The sequence below is a fragment of the Puma concolor genome, chromosome A1, assembly GCF_028749965.1.
Source record: "Puma concolor isolate L17-30 chromosome A1, mPumCon1.1.hap2, whole genome shotgun sequence".
Lineage (NCBI taxonomy): Eukaryota > Metazoa > Chordata > Mammalia > Carnivora > Felidae > Puma > Puma concolor.
In genome coordinates this window covers 129,792,650-129,798,649 of record NC_141667.1, presented here as the reverse complement: position 1 = coordinate 129,798,649, position 6,000 = coordinate 129,792,650, and the positions used below count along the sequence as shown (strand labels likewise).

General features: G+C 41.5%; 1 protein-coding gene across 5 annotated transcripts in view; it reads right to left on the bottom strand.

The window, feature by feature from the left end:
• Nucleotides 1-1,118: 1,118 nt before the first annotated feature.
• Nucleotides 1,119-6,000, bottom strand: part of CDKL3 (cyclin dependent kinase like 3) — a 103,826-nt gene continuing 98,944 nt past the window's right edge. For all 5 annotated transcript variants that reach the window (XR_015250158.1, XR_015250160.1, XR_015250161.1 and 2 more), the window contains one exon: nt 1,119-1,246. The gene's annotated coding sequence lies outside the window, so the exon portion shown is untranslated. The remainder of the gene's footprint in view (nt 1,247-6,000) is intronic.

Below are 6,000 nucleotides of genomic sequence, written 5' to 3'. Positions count from 1 at the left end.
TTGTACCATGCCCTTCTGCTCTCTTTTCTCTGATGTACCCTCATCCTTTTTCTTCTCTTTCTCTCCTCCTCCTCCCTTTGTCCAGCCTGCTTGATTTGGCTCTTTATTATGCAGAAGCAAAAAGCGTGCCAGCCCCTGAGCCACCTTCTTTGGAAAGGAGATCCTTCCCGATCCATAGGCTGAGCATAGGCAGCCTAGAAAGCCATGAGAAGAAAAAAGAGACCAAACAGTTCTGAAAATGAATTGCCCTGCTTTCTCTCCACAACAGGAAATACCAGGTTAGCTTTGCCTTTTAGTCCAGTAAACAATACCAAATGGACAGCACTCTCTGCCTCCCAGAAACCAGTTGCAGTGTAAGGAAAAGAGTGCTGGGCTCATCCTCACCTCTGCCATCAACAATCTGTATGACTTTAAGCACATCTTTACCCATCAGTTTCCCCATATAACAACGTAGAGATTGGACTGTACTGGAGACCTCTTAGTTTAGGATTTATAGGTGGATTCGTGGGGACTTACCAACTCCCAGAGGATAATGTATAGGAATTTTCTTTTTTACTGAAATTTTTATTGAGACAATTTTAGATTCTCATGTGGTTGTAAGAAATAATACAAAGAAATCCTGATTTCCCATTGGTAACCTCTTGCAGTACTAGAGTACAATATCACAACTGGGATATTGATATTGATATAACCTACCTATCATTCATATTTCCCCAGTTTTACATGCACTCATGTGTGTGTGTGTGTGTGTGTGTTTGTGAGAGAGAGAGCGAGAGAGCGAGAGCACTTACTGCTGTACAACTGGGAGTTTTCTTTTGTATATGCTTTTTTCCCTGGGGAAAGAAAGGTTCTTAGCATTTATCAGATTCTCTCAAGTATTTTAGATGCAAAAAAGGGTTTGATTCCCAGCTCTGAGAATTCTAGAAGACCACACCCCAAGCCTTTATACCTCTCTGTTCCAAAAGCAACATTTAATTGGCACTTACCACATGACAGGCATAGAGATGCATGTGGAGGACAGGTGACGGGAAGAAATACAGGAATAGTGGGGAAAACCCAAAGACGCATAAAACACAGTCCACTGAACTCATGGTCCAGCAGTGGAAGACGGACATTCCTACAGGTAAACGTATTTATTAAACACGTACAGAAGAGGAACGGCATCATTACTTGGGGCAGCTTGGGAAGTACTTCCACAGAAGCTGATGCTTGAGCTACATCTTAAAGGATATCCAGAATTCCTCAGCTGAGAAGAGAAGAACTGGCTGTTAAAGTCAGACAAGAACTCCCCCTTAAATCATATCTATTTTAGATGCTTTTAAGAAAACATAGGAAACTATGCCTACGTTTGTTTATTCTACAATGTTAAGGTGTCAAATTCTTCAGCTCCCGTGTGTTGGTGTTGAGGCCAAGGGATTTTTTCCCCCTGAGTCTATTTTCCACTGTCTTGTCCAAATTGGATACCAGATCCTGCTTGCTTAGCTTGAGAAAGGCATTTTATCTCTGGCGCCTTGATCACATCAGAGCTTATATTTAAAGCATGAGTGATGAAAAGAGACCGCGGCTGAGTCCTGGCTCTGTCCCATCCCTAGAGCACCCTCCTCTTCACCCAAGGCTCTAGAGGCCAATCCTACAGTGGCTGCTGGAGACGAGAGCTAGTCAGAGCCATGAGTAAAAACATCTCTGCTCTGGGATCTCCCACAGGGGCTCTTCAGAAACCCTTAGAGGCTGGGTTTCCTGGCTTTCCTATGTGTGCCCCCCACCCAACCCACATTTGATGGTTGGCTGCCTTGTGTTGGCTCAGGCTCAGACACCCCTTGGGGGCCTCTTTCTGGGTGTGGATTGCAGGTTCTACATCAGCCTGTTGAATTCCCAGTGTTGCTCGCGGGGAGATCATTGTCTCTGGTACAGCCATCCTGCACCAGGGAGACCAATAGCCTACAATCAGGCCCACCCTTTGAAGAACCTCCTACAAGCCTGATTCAAGGCACAACTTCTTATGGCTTCTGTGTCCTCAAAGTTATTTAACCCCCTAAACATCAGTATTTTCATTCATATGATGGGGATCATAATAGGACCCCCATAGGGTCCTAACCCCGTAGGGTTATTTTAAGCCTTAAATAAATGAATCCATGTAACGCTCTAGTACATAACAAGTACTCCATCAACATTAGCTATTATTATTAACTATTTTTATAATAAAACTATTTCTGGCTGTAAAAGAATTAATGATCACTGCAGAAAATTTGTGAACTGCCGGCAAGTTTCAGGAAGAAACAATCATAAGATCCAGAAATGAGGGCTATAATCATTTTGATGTATAGCCTTCTCAGCTTTTCTTGGTGTGCATAGATATATATTATTGGAAATTAAAAACTGTGAACTAAAGTTCATGTTGCATGTGTCTGTTCTGTATGTATCTGTTTTCCCATATAGTTAAATACTCCTTGGAAAGAATATTTCTAAAAAAAGTTTTCTTAATGTTTATTTTTGAGACAGAGAGAGAGAGACTGTAAGTCAGGGAGGGGCAGAAAGAGGGAGACACAGAATCCCAAGTGAGCTCTAGGCTTCCAGCTGTCAGCACAGAGCTGAATGTGGGACTCAAACTCACTACCGAGATCATGACCTGAGCTGAAGTCAGTCGCTTAACTGACTGAGCCACCCACACACTCCAGAAAAGAATGATTCTAAAAGACTACCTAGTTTTCAAGCATATCAATGCAGCCCAATTTATGTAACTAATCTCTTAGTTTGGTAATTGTTTCTTATTTTTATAAGTACCATGGTAAGTGTCCTGTTCACAAATGTCTGTGTGCATCTTTATTTATTCCTTAAGATAAATGCTTAGACGTGGAGTGACTGTGCCAAAGGATATATACTCTGTTTTTGTTTTGTTTTGTTTTGTTTTAACGTCTGGCATAAATAACTGGATTCACCATAATCCTTTGTTCTGACACTCCCATAATTGGTACTGGATGGCCTGATCTTGTTAATTTTGGTGGTAAATTCATTAATTTTTTAAATTTATTTTTAAAGTTTGTTTGTTTGTTTGTTTATTTATTGAGCACAAACAGGGAAGGGGCAGAAAAAGAGGTAGAGAGAGAATCCCAAGCAGGCTCCACACTGTCAGTGCAGAGCCCAGTGAGGGGCTCGAACTCTCGAACTGTGAGATCATGACCTGAGCCGAAACCAAGAGCTGTATGTTTAACCACCTCAGCTACCCAGGCACCCAATTCATTAATTTTAATAACATATTCAGTCCCTGTCAATCCACAACCCAAAACAAAAGCTAGGGCCTCGGCAATAACCAATACTGAAGCATAAGGCTTTCCACACCATCTTCCTGTGTTCCCCACCCAAGGGAACCATTCTGAATCGTAAGTTCATTTCTTTTTCTTTTGATGTGGTTTTGCTCTATGTGTATATATTCCTAAAGAGTAAATATTCAGAACTGTCCTTAACTTTATAAAAAGGACATCAAGCTGTATGTCATCTTTTGGGATTTGTTTTTTCCATTCACTTTGCTAAAATTCATCCATGTACGTGCATTGTTTCTAGGATTTAGCTTTTGTTCACACTGCTACTATGAATGTTATACTATAAATGTTCCCTGTTGTACATGTACAAGAGTCTGTCTACAGACCCAATTTACACTCCCACCAGCTATAAACAGAGAGCCTCTAGATCCACAGTCTCTGGTATATCACAGATCCATGTTGTCAGGTTGCTCTCCAGGTGATTGGCTCAGTCTACCTCCCTCCAGCAATACACAAGAATGCCAATTTCCACAAACTCTTTCTAACCCTAGGGATCATCAAAAATTTTTGACCATTTGATAAGGAAAAGATACATCTCCCTTTTGGGTAACTTTGTTGCAAGGTACTGACTCCTTTCAAAGCTAAGAGAGAAGGGGTTTGGCTCAGAGAATTGTTTCCAGTCTGATAACTTCAGTGACATTTCTGGGACTGGTTCCTCAGTGGCTCAGCTGCTTTCCCATGTCCTAAAAGAGGTGACATGGTTGGAAGGAGGGAATGAGGGGAGCCAGGATGGGAAACAAGCCCAACTCACCACAGTGTAAGCTTGTCTCTTGGTCTCAACCCCTGCCAGTGTCAGATCACTCCTTCTCCTTGATGAAGCAGGCATTATCTCTTCCCTACCCACCCCCCCCACCACCCCACCCCCCCCACCCCCGCCCCAGAGAAGAGCCGGTATAATGCTTCCCTTTGTTATTTGAATTGATAAATTTAAACCTCTTTCCCTGCTCTGCAGTAAAAGAACTTTCTATTTTGGGCTTAGTGACATAGCCAAAGCCAAGCAGAGAGCAGCAGGCTGCAGCATGAGTTAATAGTCTTTATTCAAGGGAGGGAACCTGCAAGCAAACAGAAGGACCTTCCAAAGTACATCATCTGTGTAGCAACATGCAGCCTATTTGCCTGTCTTTCTGGTGACAGATATATTTCAAAGTTTAAAATCGAACACTCCTTAACCTTCAGAGTAAGCTAATGAATGCATCCTGAGCAATGAATTTTCTTCAGTCAATTCGCCAGGAATTCATGGATGTCCCCCTGTATACCTAGGACTGGACTGGGTATTATCAGAGAAGAGAATACTGTCTTCAGGGGGAGTTCCAGCCACCCAAAGTTAAACTGATTTGAGGAGTGCCTAAAACATTTATTTGCCTGAGAATATGCTTTCTTTCTTAGTCCTGAGATCTGCCTGAAATCCCACATGGGTGAAGGGTCCCGGGTCTCAAGAAGCCTCCAGGAGTACACAGAGGTCTTGCTTATAGGAGGGGCAATCTATTTAAATCATTGGCACCTGTTAGCACATAACTACAGCCTGGAAGAACAGGACAGAGGACAAATAAGTTCCTCCTGAGTCTCACCCTGGCAAACTTTTTCTTATGGGAAGTTTCAAATATGCACAAAGGTAGAGATAATAAACCTCCATGTACCTATCACCTGGCTTCAACAATTATTAAAATATGGCAATCTTGGGGCACCTGGGTAGCTCAGTCAGTTAAGCATCCTACTCTTAATTTCGGCTCCGGTCATGCATGATCCCAGGGTTGTGGGATCAAGCCTGTGTCGAGCCTGCTTAAAATTCTCTCTCTCTCTCTCTCTCTCTCTCTCTCTCTCCCTCTCCCTCTCCCTCTCCCTCTCCCTCTCCCTCTCCCTCTCCCTCTCCCTCTCCCTCTCCCTCTCCCTCTCCCTCTCTCCAAAATTAAATTAAATTTAGGGGTGCTTCGGTTGGTTGGGTGGCCGACTTTAGCTCAGGTCGTAATCTCGGGGTTTGTGAGTTTGAGCCCCATGTCAGGCTCTGTGTAGACAGCTAAAGCCTGCTTCAGATCCTGTGTCTCCCTTTCTCTCTCTCTCTGCCCCTCCCCCACTCATGCTCTGTCTCTGTCAGAAATGCATAAACGTTAAAAAAATTTTTTTAATAAAATTAAATTAAAAAAAAAGGCAATCTTGTTTTATCTGTACCCTCACCTCCCCTCGTTTCCATTTTAAATCCAATTTAAAGCAAATCACATATTTTCATAAGCAAATACATCGGTATGTATCCATAACAAATAAGGACTCATTTTTCAATAACCACTTTATCACATCTTTAAAATTAACAATAATTTTTTAAATATCATCTAGTATCCAGTCAGAGGTCAAATTGCCCTGATTTTCACAAGTGTCTTTCTGTCATGGTTTATTCTAATCTGTCACTTGTATTTGTTGATATATTTTGTCTGTATCCTGTAGTTTATAATTTTTTAATTTTAAATTTAAATTAAATTTAAATTTAAATGTATTTAAATTTTTAATTTTAAATTTTATAAGTTTCCTCTCCTTTTTTTTATTCTCCTTCTTGGTGTTATCAAAGATAATAGGTATTTTAGTTACTATTGCTGTGTAACATAAAACAATAAAATAAACCAATTTATGGTGCTTGTGGATTCCATGTGCCAGAAATTCAGAAACAGCACAGTAAAGATGGTTGCTCTTTGCT